The 24,847-nt window shown below is 36.9% G+C and overlaps 1 pseudogene across 1 annotated transcript in view; it reads left to right on the top strand.

Moving 5' to 3' along the window:
* LOC307057541 (coiled-coil domain-containing protein 150-like) overlaps nt 1-24,847 on the top strand; it is a 130,180-nt pseudogene that overhangs the window by 33,609 nt on the left and 71,724 nt on the right. Inside the window, exons 14-15 of the transcript in view lie at nt 10,812-10,927; nt 16,335-16,418. The product of the transcript in view is annotated as a coiled-coil domain-containing protein 150-like (transcript). The remainder of the gene's footprint in view (nt 1-10,811; nt 10,928-16,334; nt 16,419-24,847) is intronic.

Here is a 24,847-nt window from a genome sequence, read left to right on the forward strand (position 1 = left end):
ACAGTAGGTCCTTGTTGGTTATCTGTTTTAAATATAGCAGTGTGTACATGTCAGTCCCAAACTCCCAATCCCTCCCCTCCCCCACCCTTCCCCCTGTAACCATAAGATCATTCTCTAAGTCTGTGAGTCTGTTTCTGTTTTGTAAATAAGTGCATTTGTATCTTTTTATTTTACATTCCACATGTAAGTGATATCATGATATTTGTCTTTCTCTGTCTGACTTACTTCACTTAGTATAATAATCTCCAACTCCATCCATGTTGCTGAAAATAGGATTATTTCATTCTTTTCAATGGCTGAGTAATATTCCATTATATTTATGTACCTCATCTTCTTTATCCACTCCTCTGTCAATGGACATTTAGGTTGCTTCCATGTCTTGGCTCTTGTAAACAGCGCTGCAGTGAACATTGGGGTGCATGTATCCTGTGAAACCATGTTTTTTTTGCAGATATGTGCCCAAGAGTGGGATTCCTAGATCATATAGTAGTTCTAATTTTAGTTTTTTAAGGAACCTCCGTATTGTTCTCCACAGTGGCTGCACCAACTTACATTACCACCAGCAGTGTAGGAGGGTTCCCTTTCCTCCACACCCTCTTTAGCATTTATTTTTTGTAGACTTTTTGTTAATGGCCATTCTGACTGGTGTGAGGGGATATCTCATTGTAGTTTTGAGTTGCATTTCTCTAATAATTAACAGTGTTGAGCATCTTTTCGTGTACCTCTTGGCCATCTGTATGTCTTCTTTGGAGGAATGTCTATTTAGGTCTTCTGCCCAGTTTTTGATTGGGTCGTTTTTTTGGTATTGAGCCGCATGAGCTGTTGGTATGTTTTGAAGACTAATCCCTTGTCGGTTGCATCGTTTACAAATATTTTCTCCCATTCTGTGGGTTGTCTTCATTTTGTTTATGGTTTCTTTTGCTGTTCAAAAGCTTTTGAGTTTAATTTGGTCCCATTTGTTTATTTTTGTTTTTATTTTCATTACTCTAGAAGGTGGGTCAAAAAAGATCTTGCTGTGGTTTATGTCAAAGAGGTTTTTCCTATGTTTTCCTCTAAGAGTTTTATAGTGTCCAGTAATACATTTAGGTCTTTAATCCATTTTGAGTTTATTTTTCTGTATGGTGTTAGGGAGTGTTCTGATTTCATTCTTTTACATGTAGCTCTCCAGTTTTCCCAGCACCACTTATTGAAGAGGCTATCTTTCCTCCATTGTATAGTCTTACCTCCTTTATTGTAGATTAATTGATGATAGGTGGGTGGTTTATTTCTGGGCTTTCTATCCTGTTCCATTGAATTATATTTCTGTTTTTGTGCCAGTATGATACTACTGTTTTGATTACTGTAGCTTTGTAGTATGGTCTGAACTCAGGGAGCCTGATTCCTCCAGCTTCGTTTTTCTTTCTCAAGAGTGCTTTGGCTATTCAGGGTCTTTTGTGTCTCCATACAGATTTTAAGATTTTTTGTTCTAGTTCTGTGAAAAATGCCATTGGTAATTTGGTAGGGATTTCATCGAATCTGTAGATTGTCTTGGGTAGTATAGTCATTTTGACAATATTGCTTCTTCCAGTCCAAGAACATGGTATATCTTTCCATCTGTGTCATCTTTGATTTCTTTCATCAGCATCTTACAGTTTTCAGAATAATGGTCTTTTGCCTCCTTAGGTAAGTTTATTCCTAGGTGTTTTATTCTTTTTAATATGATGGTAACTGTGATTGTTTCCCTAATTTCTCCTTCTGATCTCTCATTGTTAGTGTATAGAAATGCAACAGATTTCTGTGTATTAATTTTGTATCCTGAAACTTGACTGAATTCATTGATGAGCTCTAGTAGTTTTCTGGTAGCATCTTTAGGATTTTCTATGTATAGTATCTGCAAACACCTGCAAACAGTGACAGTTTTACTTCTTCTTTTCCAGTTTTGATTCCTTTATTTCTTTTTCTTCTCTGATTACTGTGACTAGGACTTCCAAAACTGTGTTGAATGAAAGTGGTGAGAGTGGACATCCTTGTCTTGTTCCTGATGTTAGGGGAGGTGTTTTCAGCTATTCACAGTTGAGTATGACGTTAGCTGTAGGTTTGTCATATACAGTCTTTATTATGTTGAGGTAGGTTCTCTCTAGGCCCACTTTCTGTAGAGTTTTTATCATAAATGGGTGTTGAATTTTGTCAAAAGCTTTTTCTGCATCTATTGAGAGGATCATATGGTTTTTATTCTTCAATTTGTTGATGTGGTGTATCACACTGATTAATTTGTAGAGACTGAAAAATCCTTGCATCCCTGGGATAAATTCCACTTGATCGTAGTGTATGATCCTTTTAATGTATTGTTGGATTTGGTTTGCTAGTATTTTGTTGAGGATGTTTGCACCTGTGTTCATCAGTGATATTGGCCTATAAGTTTCCTTTTTTGTGGTATCTTTGTCTGGTTTTGGTATCAGGGTGATGGTGGCCTCATAGAATGAGTTTGCAAGTCTTCCCTCCTCTGCAGTGTTTTGGAATAGTTTCAGAAGGATAAGTGTTAACACTTCTCTCAATGTTTGATAGAAGTCGCCTGTGAAGCCATCTGGTCCTGGACTTTTGTTTGTTGGGAGTTTTTAAAGCGCAGTTTTAATTTCAGGGCTTGTGGTTGGTCTGTTCATATTTTCTCTTTCTTTCTGGTTCAGTCTTGGGAGATTATATTTTTCTAAGAACTTGTCCATTTCTTCTAGGTTGTCTGTTTTATTGGCATATAGTTGCTTTTAGCAGTCTCTTATGATCCTTTGTATTTCTATGGTGATTGTTGTAACTTCTCCTTTGCCATATCTAAGTTTACTGATTTGAGTCCTCTCCCTCTTTTTCTCGATGAGTCTGGCTAAAGGTTTATCAATTTTGTTTATCTTCTCAAAGAACCAGCTTTTCGTTTCATTGATCTTTTCTGTTGTTTTCTTTGTCTCGATTTCATTTCTTTCCACTCTGATCTTTATAATTTGTTCCCTTCTACTAACTTTGGGTTTTGTTTGTTCTTCTTTCTCTAGTTGCTTTAGGTGTAAGGTTAGGTTGTTTATATGTGATTTTTCTTGTTTCCTGAGGTAAGATTTTATTGCTAGAAACTTCCCTGTTAGAACTGCTTTTGCTGCATCCCATAGATTTTGGATCATTGTGGTTTGGTTTTCATTTGTCTGTTAGTATTGTTTTATTTCCTCTTTGATTTCTTCAGTGATCCATCGGTTGTTTAGTAACATATTGTTTAGCCTCCACATGTTTGTGTTTTTTACATTTTTTTTTCTTGTAGTTTATTTCTAATCTCATAGCATTGTGGTTGGAAAAGATGCTTGATATGATTTCAATTTCCTTAAAGTTACCAAGACTCGCTTTGTGATCATTCCTGGAGAATGTTCCATGTGCACTTCAGAAGAATGTTTACTCTGCTGCTTTTGAATGAAATGCTCTATAAATATCAGTTAGGTCCATCTGGTCTAATGTGTCATTTAAGGCCTTTGTTTCCTTATTGATTTTCTTTCTGGATGATCTGTTCTTGGATGAAAGTGGGGTGTTAAAGTCCCCCACTATTATTGTATTACTGTCAATTTCTCCTTTTATGGCTGTTAGTATTTGCCTTATATATTGGAGTGCTCCTATGTTGGGTACATATACGTTTTCGATTGTTATAGCTTCTTCTTAGATCGATCTCTTGATCATTATGTAGTGGCCTTCTTTATCTCTTGTAACAGTCTTTATTTTAAAGTCTATTTTGTCTGATATGAGTATGGCTACTTCAGCTTTCTTTTGATTTCTATTTGCATGGAATGTCTTTTTCCATCCTCTCAATTTCAGTCTGTATGTGTCCCTAGATCTGAGGTGGGTCTCTTATAGACAACATATATACGGATCTTGTTTTTGTATCCATTCAGCCAGTCTTGTGTCTTTTGGTTGGAGCATTTAATCCATTTACATTTAAGGTAATTATCAATATGTGTGTTCCTCTTGCCATTTTCGTAATTGTTTTGGATTTGGGTTTTTTTGTGGGTTTTTTTGGCTGCATCCCTTGTTTTGGGACATGGCAGTGAAAGTGCCAAGTCCTAACCACTGGACCACCAGGGAATTCCCTGGATTTGTTTTTGTAGGTCTTTCTTCTTTCCTTCCTCTTTTGTTCTCTTATCTTGTGCTTTGATGACCAACTTTAATGTTGTGTTTCAATTCCTTTTTCTTTTTTGTGTGTATCTATTGCAGATTTTCGGTTTATGGTTCCCATGAGCTTTTGATACAGCAGTCTGTATATAAAGAAGATTGCTTTAAGTTTCTAGTCTTTTAATTTCAAATGCAATTCCAATATCCTGCATTTGTGCTCTCCTCTTCTCACAGTTACTGGTTTTGATATCATATTTGTGTGCAGATGATTTCCTACATTAACTGTATGTTTACCTTTACTGCTGAGCTTTCCATTCATAATTTTCTTGTTTCTAGTTGTGGCCTTTTCTTTTCCACCTAGAGAAGTTCCTTTAGTGTTTGTTGTAAAGGTGGTCTGGTGGTGCTGAATTCTCTTGGCTTTTGCTTGTCTATAAAGCTTTTGATTTCTCCTTGAAATCTGAAAGAGAGCCTTGGTGGGTAGAGTATTCCTGGTTTTAGGTTCTTGCCTTTAATCACTTTAAATATATCTTGCCACTCCCTTCTGGCCTGCAGAGTTTCTGCTGAGAAATCACTTGATAGCCTTACGGGAATTCCTTTGTATGTTACTTGTTGCTTTTCCCTTGTTGCTTTTAATATCTTTTCTTTGTCTTTCATTTTTGTCAGTTTGATTACTGTGTGTCCTGGCATATTCCTCCTTGGGTTCATCCTACCTGGGAGTCTCTCTGCTTCCTGGACTTGGGTTACTGTTTCCTTTTCCATGTTAGGGAAGTTTTCAGCTATTATCTCTTCAAATATTTTCAAAGGTTCTTTCTCTCTCTATTCTTCTTCTGGGAGGCCTATAATGTGAATGTTGGTGCATTTAATGTTGTCCCGAAGTCTCTTAGACTTTCTTCATTTCTTTTCATTCTTTTTTCTTTATTCTGCTCCATAACAGTGATTTCCACCATTCTGTCTTCCACCTCATTTATCCATTCTTCTGCCTCAGTTATTCTGCTATTGATTCCTTCTAGTGTATTTTTCATTTCAGTTATTGTATTGTACATCTCTGTTTGTTTGGGCTTTAGTTCCTCTATGTCTTTTTTAAACATTTCTTGTATCTTCTCAGTGTGTGCCTCCATTCTTTTCCTGAGATCGTGGAACATCTTCAATATCATTACTCTGAATTCTTTTTCCAGTAGGTGGCCTATCTCCACTTCACTTAGTTGTTCTTCTGGTGTTTTATCTTTTTCTTTCATCTGGGACATATTCCTTTGCCGTCTCATTTTGTCTTAACTTTCTGTGATTGCGGTTTCCATTCCGCAAGCTGCAGGATTGTAGTTCTTCTTGCTTCTGTTGTCTGCCCTGTGGTGGCTGAGGCTGTCTAAGAGGCTTGTGCAGGCTTCCTGGTTCCTGCCCACTGGTGGGTAGAGCTGGTTCTTGTCCCTCTGGGCAGGGCCATGCTCAGGAAGACTTTAAGCAGCCTGTCTGCTGATGGGTATGACTGTATTCCCGCCCTGTTGGTTGTTTGGCCTGAGGCGTCCCAGCACTGGAGCCTACAGGCTGTTGGGTGGGGCTAGGTCATTGGGAGGAAATGGCAGCGTCCAGGAGTGCTCATGCTAATGATTACTCCCCACAACTACTGCTGCCAGTGTCTTTGTACCTGCAGTGAGCCATAGCACCTCCCCTGCCTCTCCAGGAGACCCTCCAATACTAGCAGGTAGGTCTGGCCCAGTCTCTTATGAGGTCACTGCTTTTTTTCCCTGGGTCCTGGTGCACATGAGACCTTGCCTGTGCCCTCCAAGAGTGGAGTTTCTGTTTCCCCATTCCTGTGGAATTCCTGCGATCAAACCCCGCTGGCCTTCAAAACCAGATTCTCTGGGGGCTCTTCCTCCTCTTACCAGGTCCCCACGCTGGGAAGGCCGACATGGGGCTCTGAACTTTCAGTCCTGTGGGAGACCTTTTCAGGTATAATTACTTTCTAGTTTGTGGGTCGCCCACCCAGTGGGTATGGGATTTGATTTTATTGCAGTTGTGCCCCTCCTACCATCTCGTTGTGGCTTCCTCTTTGTCTTTGGATGAAGGGTGTCTCTTTAGGTAGGTTCTAGTGTTTTATGTTCTATGGTTGTTCAGCAGTTAGTTGTGATTTTGGTGTTTTTGTATGAAGGAGTGAGCTCATGTCCTTCTACTCCCCCATCTTGCAACTGTCATCCTGCACCCATTTTTTATTCTAACAATTTTATAGTTTTACAGATTACATTTTGGTCTTTGATCCATTTTGTGTTAAATTTTATATATGGTATGAGGTAGAGGTTTAACTTCATTATTTTGCCTGTGGATATCCAGTTATCCCAGGACGATTTGTTGGAAGACTGTTCTTTCTATTGAATGATGTTGGCTCCCTTGTCAAAATCTAGTTAACCATAGATGCATGGGCTTATTTCTGGACTCTCAATTCCATTGCATTGATATATATGACTGTACGTATGCCAGTACCACATGGTCTTGATTACTGTAGCTTTGTAATAAGTTTTAAAATTGAGATGTGTGAGCCCTCCAACTTTATTTTTTTTGAGATTGTTCTGGCTATTCTGGATCCTTGCATGTCTATATGAATTTCAGGATCAGATTTTCCATTTCTGCAAAAAAAGAGGAGCTGGAATTTTGATAGGGTTTGTATGATCCTGTAGATCAATTTGGAGAGTATTGCAATCTTAACAATAGAGTATATATTTTCTCTATATAAGGTTGTGCCATCTGCAAATGGAGATAGTTTTATTTTTTCCTTTCCAATTTGTTGCTGTTTGTCTCTTTTTCTTGTGTAATTGCTTTGGCTAGAACCTCCAGCCATGAGAGGTTGAATAGAAGTGATGAGAGCAGACATCCTTGTTTTGTTCCTGAGTTTAGAGGGTTAGCTTTCAGTTTGGCACCATTAAGTATGATGTTAGCTGTGTCCGAAATGCCCATGATCAGGATGAGGAAATTCCCTTCTATTCCTAGTTTGTTGGGAATTTTTATCATGAAAATATGTTGAACTTGTTCAGTTGCTTTTTCTATATCTGTTGGAATAATCTTGTGGATTTTGTCCTTTATTCTATTACTAAGGTGTATTACATTGATTGATTTCAAATGTTGAACCAAGTTTTCCTTTGGGGGATAAATTTCACTTGATCATGGTGTATAATCCTTTTCATATGTTGTTTGATTTGGCTTGCTATTATTTTGTTGAGGATTTAAGAATCTATATTAATAAGGGTTACCACATAGTTTTTTGGGTTTTTTTTCTTGTGACATCTTTGGTTTTGGTATCAAGGTATTGAATAATATTGGCCTCTTAAAATGATTTGATAGTGTTCCCTCTCCTATTTTGAGAAGACTTTGTGAGGGATTGGTGTTAATTCTTTCAGTGTTTTGTAGAATTCAACAGTAAAGCCATCTGGTTCTAGGTTTTTCTTTGTGGGGAGTGTTTTGTTTTTAATTATTATTATTATTGATCCAGTCTCTTTATTTGTTATAGTTCAATTCATATTTCTACTTCTTTTTGAGTTTTAGTCATTTGGGTCTTTCTAGGAATTTGTCCATTTCATCTAGGCTATGTAATTTATTGGCATACAGTTGTTCCTAGTAGCCCCTTTTTAATTTCTGGGAGTTCAATACAATCTCTCTTCTTTCATTTCTAATTTTAGCAATTTGTGTATTCTTTATATTTTTTTCTTGGTTAATACCACAGTGGTTTGTCAATTTTGTTGATCTTGTCAAAGAACCAACTTGTGGTTTTACTGATTTTCTCTATTGTTTTTCTAGCCTCTGTTTTATTTCTGCTATAATCCTTATTATTTTCTTCCTTTTGCTTGCTTTGAGTTTAATTTTCTTTTTCTAGGTTCTTAAGATGGATGCTTAGGTTATTGATACCAGATATTTCTCTTTTTTTAAATATAAGTTTATACAGCTACATATTTCCCTCTAAACACCACTTTAGCTGCATACCATACATTTTCTTTATCATGTTATATTTTCATTTTCATTCATCTCAAAATATTCTTTAATTTCCTTTGTAATTTCCTCTTTGACCCATTGATTATTTAGAAATATGTTGTTGATTTCCCCATATATGTGAATTTTCCAAATTTCCTTCTTTTATTCATTTAATTTTCTTTCATTGTTGTTGGAGAACATACTTTATATAATTTCAGTCCTTTCAGATTTATTGAGAGTTGTTTTATGGTTTAACATGTGGTATATCCTAGAGCACGCTTCATGTGCACTTGAGAAAAATGTGTATTCTATTATTGTTTGGTGGAGTGTTCTAAAGATGTGTGTTAGGTCCAGTTGCTTTATAGTGTTGTTCAAGTCATCAGCTGTTTCTTCATTGATCATGTAACTGTTCCACCTATTATTGAAAGAGGGATATTGAAGTCTTCAACTGTTAGTGTTGAATTGTTATTTCTCCCTTCAATTCTGTCAGTTTTTTCTGTATTGTTTTTGCTTCATTGGGGTTGTGTTGTTAGATGCAAATGCATTTATAAATGTTATCTTCTTAATGGGTTGATCCTTTTTTCAATATATAATGTCCTTCTTTTTTTTTTTTTTTTGTTTCGTGGGCCTCTCACTGTTGTGGCCTCTCCCGTTGTGGAGCACAGGCTCTGGACGCGCAGGCTCAGCGGCCATGGCTCACGGGCCCAGCTGCTCCGCAGCATGTGGGATCTTCCCGAACCGGGGCACGAACCCATGTCCCCTGCATCGGCAGGCGGACTCTCAACCACTGCGCCACCAGGGAAACCCTATAATGTCCTTCTTTATCTCACAGATTTTTGTCTTAATATCTACTTTGTCTCATGTTAGTGTAGCCACTCCAGCTCTTTTCAGATTACTGTTTACATCATATATCTTTTCCCATCCTTTTATTTTCAACCCATTTGTGTCTTTGGATCTAAAGTGTGTCTCTTATAAACAGCATACAGTTGGGTCTTTTAAAAAATTTATTCTGCCTGTCTCTGCTTCTTAGTTGGAGTGTTTAATCCATTAATATTTAACATCATTACCCATAAGGTAGGATTTACATCTGCCACTTTACTATTTTTTTATATGTTTTATGTGATATTTGATCCTCTGTTTCTCCAGTATTGCCTTCCTTTGTGTTAAGTAGATATTTCTGGTGCACTATTTTAATTCCCTTAACCTTTCTTTTACTATATATTTTTGATTTATAGATAACTGAGTTACAAACAAGAACTACATATTTATATGTCTTCTACATGTACCTACATTGCTACATTTTCTGGTACCCTTTATTTCTTTATGTGGATTCCAGTTATTATCTAATCCCCTTTTATTTCAGCCTGAAGAGCTCCCTTTAGCATTTCTTACAGGGCATTTTTTTCTAGCCTCACAGTCTAGACCCCACCAAAGGGCGGACACTGGTAAATTATCCCACACAATTTAAATTGGGATTAGAGAGAATTGACATCTTAGCAATATTGTATCTTCCTAATACAGGGCCACAGTATGTCTCTCCATTTTATTTAGGCTTTTGATTTGTCTTGTCAGCATACTGTAATTTTCAGCATGTCAAATATTGGACATATTTTTTCTTAGATTTGTACCTAAGAATTTCATGGATTTTGGTGCTGTTATAAATGGAACTTTTAAGAAATATCAATTTCCAATAGTTTGTTGCTAATATATAGAAATACAATTGATTTGACCTTGTATCCTTCAACCTTACTAAACTCACTTATTCTAGGATTTCTTTTGTAGATTCTTTGGGATTTCCTATGTAGACTATCATGTCTGTTGTAAGTGGAGACAGTTTTCTTTCTCCCTTTCCAATTTCTATGCTTTTTATTACTTTTTCTTACCTTGTTGCACCAGCTAAGGCCTCCCGTATGATACTGAATAGGAATGGCAAGAGCAGATATCCTTGCCTTTTTCCCAGTCTTAGGGGAAAACATTCAGTCTTCCACCAATACTGATATTAGTTGTAGGTTTTTACAGACATAATTGATCACATAGAGGTGGTTCCCTTTCATTTCTAGGTTACTGGGTTTTTATCATAAATTAATTTGAATTTTGTGAAATGCTTTTTCTGTGTCTATTGAGATGGTCATATGGTTTTTCTTCTATAGTCTATTGATGTGGTGAATTATTGTAATTAATTTTGAATGTTGAACAAGCCTTGTATTACCAGAATAAACTACACTTAGTCCTGATTTGTTATCCTTTTATTTATTGCTGGATTCATTTTGCTAATATTTTTTGGAGTATTTTTGCCTCTATATTTATATGCTCGAGTTAATATATAAATAGGTACCAAGTATCAGAAGGACTTTCACTTCTAGTAAATGTACACTATGAAATTTGTAATAACTCTCCTGCTAAAGACAACTAAAAAGCAGGGAAACACATTCATAAGATACCATTTATTTTACAGTTAAAAATGTCATTTTAAAAACAAGATAAGGGCTTCTCTGGTGGTGCAGTGGTTGAGAGTCCGCCTGCCGATGCAGGGGACACGGGTTCGTGCCCCGGTCCGGGAAGATCCCACATGCCGTGGAGCAGCTAGGCCCGTGAGCCATGGCCGCTGAGCCTTCACGTCCGGAGCCTGTGCTCCACAATGGGAGAGGCCACAACAGTGAGAGGCCTGCGTACCGCAAAAAAACAAACAAACAAAAAACAAGATAATATTTTTGGATCTGGCATAGAATTCTTTTCTCTTTTTTCTTCTAAAGGTAGGCATAAATGTATTAACCTGCAACCTGCAAACTCTAGAGCAAAAGAATAAGCAACTGGCAGATCAAATTCCTTCCCTAGAACTTGAGCAAGCAACTTCTGATTACCATTGGGGGTATAAAAAGTCAGTCTAAAGTAGCAATTAATGACTATGAGTTTTAAAAACAATCAGAAATCAGGAGATGGGTTTCCTTCATTTTTTTGATAATTATCACAAGTCTGAATAATGCAGGCTAAATATGTCAGAGAGCCCTACGGTATTCAGACAATAGAGGATTTAGGAAAACAAGAGTTTAAGACAGCCTTTAAATGTCTGCCTACACAGATGATCTATAATGCTGAAAAGCACCAATATTTCTAATGCTTTAAAATATTTTCTTTTCCATAAATTGTGAGGAAGAAACTTGTATTTTTTTTCTCTTTCTGACAGTTCGATCCATTAGGAAATGAATAGTAAGTTCGATTCCTAAAAGCTACTTGACAAGGTCAATCCATTACTAATAAATGGTAGAAGTCTTAAAACATCTCCAGGTGAAGGAGATTTAAAGAGATGATTGTTATGTTAAACAGCTAATAAGCTTTCCATGTGCTTCTGAATACTTGAGAAAGAATTAGCCATTGCTTCTATAACATGCAAATCATCTTTCAAAATTCCAAAGAAGGCCCTGTTGTGAAGTCTGCCTTAATCTGAACTAAATTCTTTCAAACTCTGTCATAAGCTGCTCATTACTTCAACTATAAAAAATTACAGAGACTAAATCTAAATCCTGGGACTTCCCTGGTGGTGCAGTGGTTAAGAATCCGCCTGCCAATGCAGGAGACATGGGTTCAAGCCCTGGTCCAGTAAGATCCCACATGCCACGGAGCAACTAAGCCCATGTGCCACAACTACTGAGCCTGCGCTCTAGGGCCCGCGAGCCACAACTGCTGAGCCCTCGTGCCACAACTACTGAAGCCTGCATGCCTAAAGCCTGTGCTCTGCAACAAAGAGAAGCCACCTCAATGAGAAGCTCATACACCCCAATGAAGAGTAGCCCCCACTCACTGCAACTAGAGAAAGCCCGTGCGCAGCAACGAAGACCCCATAGAGCCAAAAATAAATAAATAAATAAAAATTAAAAATATATGTATAAATACTCTAATTTTTCATGGCTTTAGAGCCAGACTATCTATATTTCAATTTTGGCTGTGACCTTGGGTGTGATCCTTAACCTCTCGGAGCCTGAGTTTCTTAATGTCTCAAAATGGGGATAATCATACTATTATTAGGAGGTTGTTGAGGTTAAGTAAGTTAATACATGTAAAACATGTAGAGCATTCTAACATTTATTGAATTCTTAGTATCTCAACTGTCTCAGAAGAAAGCCTGTAAGTTCCTATCAGAGCAACAAGGTGCATTAGCTCTAATTCCTGGTACTGTCTCAAACCACGCCTCCCTCCCCCAAGATTAAAGATTCATCCATGTCCTTTCCTGTTGGCCAGGCCTCAGCTGGGCTTATCCACCCACCTGGCTTGGGTCTCTCTGGAAGACCATATCTCAGTCTGCATGATTCTTTCATGCCTCTACTGCCAGTGAGCAGGCCTGTGACCTTATCCTATTAGTGACTTTGACGGGTCTTGCAAGTGATTTGCTCAATGCTGATTCTTGCCTGTCCACAGCATCTCTTGATTAAGGTCTCCCAGTGATATCCCATACCTCAATTCCAGCTTATATGTCTATGCAAAGAATCTTCTCTGACCAAACCTGCCTGGAAGTGCCTCACTTGGCTGTATGAGTCTTGAGGAAAGAGGTTAAGAACTTTTTTTTTTTTCAATCCGAGCAATGTCATTAAACCTATTGTTCTTTGAGAATTAACACTTGAAATTCTCAATAAAAACTACCCTCTAGTATAACCTCTTACTGATTTTTAGAGATACACATATGAATGTGTGTTGTGTATGCCACACCACAGATTTAAATTCAGACCTGGTTACAATACTCGGCTCCATTTACTGTGTGACCTGGGCAAGTTCTTAACCTCTATGGCCTTCAGCGCCAAGGGGATCTGCCCTAACTGTGGGGTTCTACTGTGCAAACCCATATCAAAATAGTTACTACATTTCTAACTGCTAAGTTAGAAATTGACCTGCTTATGCATCTGCCTTCACTCTCTTCTAATGCAAGAAGAGTAGTTACTCATCTGTATACTCCCTTGCCTACCGTAACGCCTAATACATAATAGGTGTTAAAGAAATGTTGATTGGGTAGAGCACAAAGAGGGTCATGTGTGTCTTACCAGGCTGTGAGGATTAAATGTCATACTGTGAGTAAAGTGCCCCTCACAGGGCCAACATATACAGTATACTTGTATAAATATAATTTCTTCTTTTTCTCACACTTCCTAATTTTAGGTTTATGTTTTCCATTTCAGCCTTTAATGACTGTGTAATTTTTAAATTTTTTTATTGAAATATAGTTGATTTACAACGTTGTGTTAATTTCTGCTGTACAGCAAAGTGACTCGGTTATACTTTTATATTTTTAAATATTCTTTTCCATGTGGTTTATCACAGGATATTGAATATAGTTCCCTGTGCTATACAGTAGGACCTTGTTGTTTATATAGTCTATATATAATAGTTTGCACCTGCTAACCCCAAACTCCCACTCCCTCCCTCCCCCATTCTCCCCTCCCCCTTGGCAACCACAAGTCTGTTTGCTATGAATAATGGTGTAATTTTTTTTTTTTTTTTTTTTTTTTTTTTTTTTTTGTGGTACGCGGGCCTCTCACTGTTGTGGCCTCTCCCGTTGCGGAGCACAGGCTCCGGATGCGCAGGCTCAGCAGCCATGGCTCACGGGCCCAGCCGCTCCGCGGCATATGGGATCCTCCCAGACCGGGGCACGAACCCGTATCCCCTGCATCGGCAGGCGGACTCTCAACCACTGCGCCACCAGGGAGGCCCCAATAATGGTGTAATTTAAGTCCGTTACCACAGGCAGTCATGCAGGGAAACACAATGAGAAAAGATCCAAATGTGAGAAGGTTACTATTCCTGGATTCAAGTTAAATGACTATTTGCCCCACTTCTCATTTGTATTTTAAACATACGTTTTCAAATGGTAGCAGCAGACAGAAGTAGAATTAGTTGCATACACAACTAGGATTATAATGACTTGAAATTAAACAATGTATTAAATGTAGTATTTCTTAAAACTAGGGTGACATTCAGTCAGTGTATACTTGTGAGGGTGACAGAGTCGGTTCCATTTGCGGGGGCCTATGTCATACTGGTTGTTAAACATTTTGAATAAAATTCGTACTTAACAATCTACTTATAAAACAGCTTTACCAAGATGCTACTATCTCTTGGTTTTATGTATCCTTCTAACAGCTTCTGCTAACTTTTAGAGCTTACCCAGATTTTTAAAATTATTTTAGAAATCACTTTGTGGCTTACTGTTGATCCTTGTCAACCTACCTTTCATATCTTAAGATAATTCTTTCTGTGTTAGCTTCCTCCTTTTCCAAGGAGTGATGTTTTTGTGCTTGAGTTAAAATGTATATTCTAACCATTAGCATTTTTCTTTGTATGCTGTTTCTGGGGTGATTCTCCAGTTTCTGTTTTGCTCTGTATATTAATAAATTTTATAGTATATTGCCAAGATTATTTAAGCAAAGGTTACATTGAGTTCTGCATTCCACAACTCAGAATCTGAGATATTCACTCATTTAAGTGGTCTCTCTCTAATTTTTGGTGTTCCACCAATTTCCTTAAGTACAGGGCCTATTTAAATAATCTGAAAACAGTCATTTAAGTGACTGCCTTAACATCTACTTTCCTTTAGCAACTGGAACAATTTATTTTTGTTTGTCATAAATTTAAATAAGTGACTTTGTGTCAAACAGTAACACATTTTGATTTTTCTTAGTTTTCACTTATCAGTGCATTAGTGTTCTCTTGGGTGGCAAAAAGGGGAAATTATTTTAAAAGTGTATTTGAAAGAGTAATAGAATTCTTTATGCCTTTGCCTAAAAGAGGGAATTTTATTGAAGAAAAAAGTGCCATTATTTTAAAAATTCTTGGACACATTTTATAAGAGACCCAGACTATCCAAGTTATTTAAAAAAAAATAAAAAGCCTTCCACATTCCAAGAAGGCAAGCAAAGTTATTTTTGAGTGTTTTTATTTGTAATAGCTAGCATATTTTTGGTTAAATCTGGCTCTTGACTTTTTATAAGCTATACCTACGTTTTGCAGCACATTGGGCACCTTGATTTATAGGACTTGGAACTGAATTTTAAGTTTTAAATAATTCAGCTTTTATGGTTATGGTGTAGCTTTGTTTTTGTAGCATTATTGGCCATCCTTGTCATATATTTTCTGCTGAAGGCTTGACCAAAACATAATCCCAGGGCTTCCCTGGTGGCACAGTGGTTGAGAGTCCGCCTGCCGATGCAGGGGATATGGGTTCGTGCCCTGGTCCAGGAAGACCCCACATGCCGCGGAGTGGCTGGGCCCGTGAGCCATGGCTGCTGAGCCTGAGCATCCAGAGCCTGTGCTCCACAACGGGAGAGGCCACAACAGTGAGAGGCCTGCGTACCGCAAAAAAGAAAAAACCCTCATTATTAAAGGCTGTTTGAATGATTAAATATGTAATTTCATGAAATACAGAGACTTCAGTAATGTTTGTCCTAGATAACATTACGTTGAGTACTTGATCAAACAATGTTGGAGTTTCCGACAAACATTTCTTTTGTTTTTTTTTCAGGTTTTTTTTCTTTTTTTACTGCCTTTTACTATGGTAACTGAGGTGTCTGCTATTGACCAAATGGTTGTGATCATTTGTAGCTCCCACTGTCTTAAATAACTACAATCATCCCTCAGTATGTGTGGGGGATTGGTTCCAGGACCCCCCAGATACCAAAATCTGTGGATGCTCAAGTCCCTTATATAAAATGGTGTGATATTTGCATATAATCTATGCACATCCTTCCATATACTTTAAATCATCTCTAGATTATTTATAATACCGAACACAATGTAATGCTATTTAAATAGTTGTCAGTTGCCCGTGTGTGGCAAATTCAAGTTTTGCTTTTTGGAACTTACTGGAAATTAATTTTTCCTGAATATTTTTGATCCACAGTTGGTTTAACCAGTAGATGTGGAACCTGTGGATACAGAGGGCCAACTGCATATAATCCTCAAACTGCATATCTGCAACCACTGATAAAACCACCCCACATCTGGGTTAGGTTGCAACTACAAAGGAATACTTGACATAACAAAAACAGAATTAGGAAACAAAGAACAACAGTGAGTCCTAAGGCACTCATATTTTCATTAGCAGTCTCTCTACATGTTTCATATTACACTATGATCAGCTGTCTAAAGACAGACTAAGTGGTAGCAGTAGCAAATAAATATGAATCCTGGATTCATTACTTTAGAAATAGTAAGGGTATAAATACTTGTTTAAGAAAGAAAATGATTATTCATTCTATGCCTAGAGGTACTGATACCTGTGTTTGCTTTATCAGCTTGCCCAACAGCAGGTGGAAAATGTCTTGGGAAAAATTACTGAGAGTAAAAATAAACTGGCCTATGAAAAGGGAAGACTACAGGTATGAGATTTCGTTTTTTGATTTTTGTTTTCTAATTTTTTAATGCCAGTTGTCAAGCTAAATTTTGCTGGATTTTGAGAGGACTTAGCTCTGTCATTTACTAATTCTATAACTTTGGACAAGATTTTAAGCCTCCCTAAGTTTGGTCCCTCATTGAAATCCAGGTGACTTCTATTTACACACCTATAATATAATACTGAAACCTAAAATTGTGAAGCCAAGGCTCATTCTGTGACAGTATAAAACTTTATTATAATTATTTTATGCATGGTCATTTGCTGCCAATGTAGAAAGCCTATGTTCTCTCTTTCTTTATCGAAGTATAGTTGATTTACAGTATTACATTAGTTTCAGGTGTACAACAGAGTGACTCAATACTTTTATAGATTATACTCCATTTAAAGTTATTATAAAATATTGGCTATATTCCCTGTACTGAACAATCAGTCATTGTAGCTTGTTTATTTTATACATAGTAGTTTGTACCTCTTAATCTCCTACCCCTGTTTTGCCCCTCCCACCTTCCTTCCCCCCACTGATAACCACTAGTTTATTCTCTATTTCTGTGAGTCTGTCTCTGTTATTTTCATTGCTTTGTTTTATTCTTTAGATTCCACATATAAGTGCTAACATATAATATTTGTCTTTCTTTGTCTGACTTATTTCACTAAGTATAATACCTTTCTGGTCTATCCATGTTGTTGCAAATGGCAAGATTTCATTCCTTTTTATGGCTGACTAATATTCTCTCTCTCTATATATATATATATATGTCTGTGTCTGTGTATATATACGTACACGTATGTATATGTATATATAGAGAGAGAGAAAGAGAGAGAATATATATATATATTCTCACATCTTCTTTATCCAGTCATCTGTTGATAGACCCTTAGGTTGATTCCATATCTTGGCTATTGTAAATAATGCTGCTATGAAGATTGGGGTTTTTTCCCTCCTAAAATAATGGGTTTATTGAGATATAATTCACGTTTAAAATGTAAAATTTAGTGGTTTATAGTACATTCACAAAGTTGTGGAATCATTACCACTGTCTAATTCCAGAATATTTTCATCATGACAGAAAGAAACCCTGTACCCACTAGCAGTCATTCCCCATTCTCCCCTTCCCTAGCCTCTGGCAACCACTAATTTACTCTCTGTCTCTGTAGATTTTCCTATTCGGGACCATGTTTAATTTTTGAAGTGTAAAAAAGAACTCTTTTTTTTTCTTTTTTTTTTTACTACCCCCTCCCCGGAGCTGCTTTCCCCCCTTGGTGTCCATACGATTGTTCTCTACATCTGTGTCTCTATTTCTACCCTGCAAACTGGTTCATCTGTACCATTTTTCTAGGTTCCACATATATGTGTTAATATACGGTATTTGCTTTTCTCTTTCTGACTTACTTCACTCTGTATGACAGTCTCCAAGTCCAACCACGTCTCTACAAATGACCCAATTTCGTTCATTTTTATGGCCGAGTAATATTCCATTGTATAAACGTGCCACATCTTTATCCATTCATCTCTCGGTGGGCATTTAGGTTGCTTCCATGACCTGGCTATGGTAAATAGTGCTGCAATGAAATTGGGGTGCATGTGTCTTTTTGAATTATGGTTTTCTCTGGGTATATGCCCAGTAGTGGGATTGCTGGATCATATGGTAATTCTATTTTTAGTTTTTTAGGGAACCTCCATACTGTTCTCTATAGTGGCTGTATCAATTTGCATTCCCATCAACAGTACAAGAGGGTTCCCTTTTCTCCACACCCTCTCCAGCATTTGTTGTTCATAGATTTTCTAATGATGCCCATTCTAACTGGTGTGAGGTGATATGTCATTGTAGTTTTTTGTGTGTGTGTGTGTGTGGTACGTGGGCCTCTCACTGTTGTGGCCTCTCTCATTGTGGAGCACAGGCTCCGGACACGCAGGCTCAGCAGCCATGGCTCACGATCCCAGCCGCTCCGCGGCATGTGGGATCTCTCCGGACCAGGGCAAGAACCCGTGTCCCCTGCATCGGCAGGCAGACTCTCAACCGCTGCACCACCAGGGAAGCCCTGTCACTGTAGTTTTGATTTGCATTTCTCTAATAATTAGTGATGTTGAGCAGCTTTTCATGTGCTTCTTGGCCATCTGTGTGTCTTCTTTGGAGAAATATCTATTTAGGTCTTCTGCCCATTTTTGGATTGGTTGTTTGTTTGTTTATTTAATATTGAGCTGCATGAGCTATTTATATATATTGGAGATTAATCCTTTGTCCTTTGATTTGTTCTCCCATTTTGAGGGTTGTCTTTTCATCTTGTTTATGGTTTCCTTTGCTGTGCAAAAGCTTTTAAGTTTCATTAGGTCTCATTTGTTTATTTTTGTTTTTATTTCCATTACTCTAGGAGGTGGATCAAAAAACATCTTGCTGTGATTTATGTCAGTGTTCTGCCTAGGTTTTCCTCTAAGAGTTTTATAGTGTCCAGTCTTACGTTTAGGTCTCGAATCCATTTTGAGTTTATTTTTGTGTTAGGGAGTGATCTAAGTTCATTCTTTTATATGTAGCTGTCCAGTTTTACCAGCACCACTTACTGAAGAGACTGTCTTTTCTCCATTGTATATCCATGCCTCCTTTGTGATAGATTAGTTGACCATAGGTGCATGGGTTTATCTCTGGGCTTTCTGTCTTGTTCCATTGATTTATATTTCTGTTTTTGTGCCAGTACCCTATTGTCTTGATTACTGTAGCTTTGTAGTATAGTCTGAAGTCAGGGAGTCTATTCCTCCAGCTCCGTTTTTTTCCCTCAAGACTGCTTTGGCTATTCAGGGTCTTTTGTGTCTCCATACAAATTTTAAGAATTTTTGTTCTAGTTCTGTAAAAAATGCCATTGGTAATTTGATAGCGATAGCATTGAATCTGTAGATTGCTTTGTGTTGCATAGTAATTTTCACAATATTGATTCTTCCAATCCAAGAACATGGTATATCTCTCCATCTGTTTGTATCATCTTTAATTTCTTTCATCCGTGTCTTAATAGTTTTCTGCATACAGGTGTTTTGTCTCCCTAGGTAGATTTATTCCTAGGTATTTTATTCTTTTTGTTGCAGTGGTAAATGGGAGTGTTTCCTTAATTTGTCTTTCAGATTTTTCATCATTAGTGTATAGGAATGCAAGAGATTTCTGTGCATTAATTTTGTATCCTGCAACTTTACCGAATTCATTGATTAGCTGTAGTAGTTTTCTGGTGGCATCTTTAGGATTCTCTCTATATAGTATCATGCCATCTGCAAACAGTGACAGTTTTACTTCTTTTCCAATTGGTATTCCTTTTATTTCTTTTTCTTCTCTGATTGCTGTGGCTAGGACTTCCAAAACAGTGTTGAATAATAGTGGTGAGAGTGGACATCCTTGTTCCTGATCTTAGAGGAAATGCTTTCAGGTTTTCACCACTGAGAATGATGTTTGCTGTGGGTTTGTCATATATGGCTTTTATTATGTTGAGGAAAGTTCCCTCTATGCCCACTTTCTGGAGACTTTTTTTATCATAAATGGGTGTTGAATTTTGTCATAAGCTTTTTCTGCATCTATTGAGATGATCATATGGTTTTTATTCTTCAAATTTTTACTATGGTGTATCACATTGATTGATTTGCGTATATTGAAGAATCCTTTCATCCCTGGGATAAATCCCATTTGATCATGGTGTATGATTCTTTAATTTGTTGTTGGATTCTGTTTGCTAGTATTTTGTTGAGGATTTTTGCATCTATATTCATCAGTGATATTGGTCTGAAATTTTCTTTTTTTTGTAGTATCTTTGTCTGGTTTTGTTATCGGGGTGATGGTGGCCTCATAGAGTGAGTTTGGGAGTGTTCCTTCCTCTGCAATTTTTGGAAGAGTTTGAGAAGGATGTGTGTTAGCTCTTCTCTACATGTTTGATAGAATTCACCTGTGAAGCCATCTGGTCCTGGACTTTTGTTTGTTGGAAGATTTTTAATCACAGTTTCAATTTCATTACTTGTGATTGGTCTGTTCATATTTTCTATTTCTTCCTGGTTCAGACTTGGAAGGTTATACCTTTTGAAGAATTTGTCCATTTCTTCCAGGTTGTCCATTTTATTGGCATAGAGTTGCTTGTAGTAGTCTCTTAGGATACTTTGTAATTCTGCGGTGTCTGTTGTAACTAACTTCTCCTTTTTCAATTCTAATCTTATTGATTTGAGTCCTCTCCCTCCTTTTCTTGATGAGTCTGGCTAATGGTTTATCAATTTTGTTTATCTTTTCAAAGAACCAGCTTTTAGTTTTATTGATCTTTGCTATTGTGTTCTTTGTTTCTATTTCATTTATTTCTGTTCTGAGCTTCATGAATTCTTTCCTTCTGCTAACTTTGGGTTTTGTTTGTTGTTCTTTCTCTAGTTCCTTTAGGTGTAAGGTTAGATTGTTTATTTGAGATTTTTCCTGTTTCTTGAGGTAGGCTTGTATAGCTATAAACTTCCCTCTTAGAACTGCTTTTGCTGCATCCCATAGGTTTTGGATCGTCATGTTTTCATTGTCATTTTCTCTAGGTATTTTTTGATTTCCTCTTTGATTTCTTCAGTAATCTCTTGGTTATTTAGTAATGTATTGTTTAGCCTCCATGTGTTTGTGGTTTTTATGTAATTTTCCCTGTAATTGATGTCTAATCTCATAGCATTTTGCTCAGAAAAGATGCTTGATATGATTTCAATTTTCTCAAATTTACTGAGGCTTGATTTGTGAACCAAGATGTGATCTATCCTGAAGACTGTTCCATGCGCACTTGAGAAGAAAGTGTAATCTGCTGTTTTTGGATCGAATGTCCTATAACTATCAATTAAATCTATCTGGTTTATTGTGTCATTTAATGCTTGTGTTTCCTTATTAATTTTCTGTTTGGATGATTTGTCCATTGGTGTAAGTGAGGTGTTAAAGTCCCCCACTATTATTGAACATTGGGGTTTTTGAATTAGTATTTTCATTTTCTTCAGATATATACTTGGGAGAAATTGCTCGATCATATGGTAGTTCTATTTTTAGTTTTTTGAGGAACCTCCATACTGTTTTCCATATGGCTGCAACAATTTACATTCCCACCAACATTGCACTAGGGTTCCCCTTTCTCCACATCCTTGCCAATGTTTGTTATTTGTGGTCTTTTTGGTGATAGCCTTTCTGACAGGTGTGAGGTGATATCTCATTGTGGTTTTGATTTGCATTTCCCTGATGATAAGCAGTGTTGAGCATCTTTTCATGTGCATGTTGGCCCTCTGTACATCTTCTTTGAAGAAATGTCTATTCAGGTTTTCTGACCATTTTTTTAATTGGGGTGTTTGGGTTTTTTGATATTGAGTTGTATTAGCTGTTTACGTAGTTTGGATATTAACCCCTTATCAGTCATTCCATTTGCAAACATTTTCTCCCACTCAGTAGGTTGTCTTTTCATTTTGTCAATGGTTTTCTTTGCTGTGCAAAAGGTTTTAAGCTTAATTAGGTCCCATTTGTTTTATTTTTGCTTTTGTTTCCTTTGCCTTAAGAGAAAGAACCCAAGAAAGATTGCTACAATGTATGTCAAAGAGTGTTCTGTGTTTTCTTCTAGGAGTTTTGTGGTTTTGGGTCTTACATTCAAGTCTTTAATCCATTTCAAGTTAATTTTTGTAAATGGTATAAGTTAGTGGTCCATTTTCTTTCTTTGTCAAGTGCCTGTCCAATTTCCCCAACACAGTTTATTGAAGAGACTACCTTTTTCCCATTGTATATTCTTGGTTCCTTTGTTGTAAAATAATTGACCATATATGTGTGGGTTTCTTTCTGGACTCTCTGTTTTGTTCCATTGATCTATGTGTCTCTTTTTATTCCAGTACCATACTATTTTGATTACTGTAGCTTTGTAGTATAGTCTGAAGTCAGGGTGCATATGTTAACTCCAACTTTGTTCATTTTTCTCAAGATTGCTTTGGCTATTCAGGATCTTTTGTGGTTCAATATAAATTTTATGATTATTCCAGTTCTGTGAAAAATGTCATGGGTTTTTGATAGGGATTGCATTAAATCTGTAGATTGCTTTGTGTAGTATGGACATTTTACCAAAATTTCTGTGAACATGGGATATCTTTCCCTTTCCTTATATCATCTTTAATTTCCTTCACCAGTGTTTTATAGTTTTGGAGAGTATAGGTCTTTCACCTTCTTGGTTAAGATCATTCCTAGGTATTTTATTCTTTTGGTGTGATTTTAAACAGGATTGTTTTGCTTTCTCTTTGTGATTGTTCATTGTAAGAGTATAGAAAAGCAACAGACTTCTGTATATTAATCTTGTATGCTGCAACTTTACTGAATTAATTTATTCTAATAGTTTTTTGGTGGAGACTTTAGGGTTTTATATATAAGTATAATGTCATCTGCAAATAGTGACAGATTTACCTTTTCCCTTCCAGTTTGATGCCTTTTATTTCTTTTTCTTGTCTGATTCCTGTGTCTAGGATTTCCAATACTGTGTAAAATATAAATGGGAAGAGTAGGCATCCTTGTCTTGTTTCTGATTTTAGAGGAAAAGCTTTCAGCTTTCCAACATTGCGTATGATGTTAGCTGCCGGTTTGTCATAAATGGCCTTTATTTATGTTGAGATATGTTTCATCTATACCAACTTTGATGAAAGTTTGTATCATGAATGTTTGTTGAATTTTTTCAAATGCTTTTTCTACATCTGTTGAGATGATCATGTGATTTTTATCCTTTGTTTTGTTAATGTGGTGTATCACATTGATTAATTTGTAGGTATTAAACCATCCTTGCATCCCTGGAATAAATCCCACTGGATCACGGTATATAATCCTTTTTATAATTGTTGAATTCAGTTTTCTAATATTTTGTTGAGGATTTTTGCAACTATATTAATCAGAGATGTTGGCCTGTAATTTTCTCTTTTTTTGTGGTGTCTTTGTCTGATTTTGGTATCAGGATAATCGTAGGCTCATAGAATGAATTTGGGAGTGTTCCCTCCTCTTCAGTTTTTTGGAGTAGTTTGAGAAGGATAGGTATCAGCTCTTCTTTATATGTTTGTTATTGATAGAATTTCCCTGTGAAGCTGTCAGGTCCTGGACTTTTGTTTCCTGGGAGTTTTTTGATTACTAATTCAATTCCACTACTAGTGATCAGTCTGTTCAGATTATCTCTTTCTTCCTCATTCAGTCTTGGAAGAATGTATGTTTCTAGAAATTTATCCATTTCTTCTAGGTTGTCCAATTTGTTGGCATATAGCTGTTCATAGTATTCTCTTCTGATGTTTTTATGTACCTCTGTGATATCAGTTGTAATTTCTCCTCCTTCAATTAATATTTTGTTCATTTGTGTTCTCTGTCTTTTTTTCTTAAAGTGCCTGGCTAAAGGCTTATTGATTTTATTTATCTTTTCAAAAAAACAGCTCTTAGTTTCATTGATCCTTTCTATTGGTGTTTTTTTTTTTTTTTAGTCTCCTTTTCATTTTTTCCTCTCTGATCTTTATTATTTCCTTCCTTTTGACTTTGGGCTTTGTTCTTTTTCTAATTCCTTTAGATGGTATGTTAGGTTGTTCATTTGAAATTTTTCTTTTTTCTTGAGGTAGTCCTGTGTCGCCGTAAACTTCCCTCTTAGGACTGTTTTTGCTGCATCTCGTAGATTTTGGAAAGTTGTGTTTTTATTTTCATTTGTTTCAAGATATTTTCTGATTTCCTCTTTGATTTCTTTACCTACCCATAGGTTTTAATAGCATGTTGTGTAGTCTCCACATGTTTGTGGTTTTCCCATTTTTCTTCCTGTAGTTGATTTCTAGTTACATACCATTGTGTTCATAAAAAAATGCTTGATATAATTTCTGTTCTCTTCAATTTGTTGAGACTTGTTTTATGGCCTAGCTTGTGATCTATCCTGGAAAACATTCCATATGCATTTAAATTTTATTTATTTTTTATTTTTTTAAATTTTTGGCTGCATTGGGTCTTCATTGCTGTGCGCAGGCTTTCTCTGGTTGTGGCACGCAGGGGCTGTTCTTCATTGCGGTGTGCAGGCTTCTCATTGCAGTGGCTTCTCTTGTTGTGGAGCACGGGCTCTAGGTGCACGGCCTTCAGTAGTTGTGGCACGCGAGCTCCAGAGCACAAGCTCAGCAGTTGTGGCGCATGGGCTTAGTTGCTCCGTGGCATGTGGGATCTTCCCAGGCCAGGGCTCGAACCTGTGTCCCCTGCATTGGCAGGTGGACTCCCAACCACTGTGCCACCAGGGAATCCCCCATATGCATTTAAAAAGAATGTGTATTCTTCTGTTTTTGGACGAAAGTCCCATAGATATCTATTAAGACCAACTGGTCTAATGTGCCATTTAAGACCACTCTTTCCTTATTGATTTTCTGTCCATTGATACAAGTGGAGTGTTAAAGTCCCGTACTATTATTGTATT

The sequence above is a fragment of the Hyperoodon ampullatus genome (assembly GCF_949752795.1).
Source record: "Hyperoodon ampullatus genome assembly, chromosome: 8".
Taxonomy (NCBI): Eukaryota; Metazoa; Chordata; class Mammalia; order Artiodactyla; family Ziphiidae; genus Hyperoodon; species Hyperoodon ampullatus.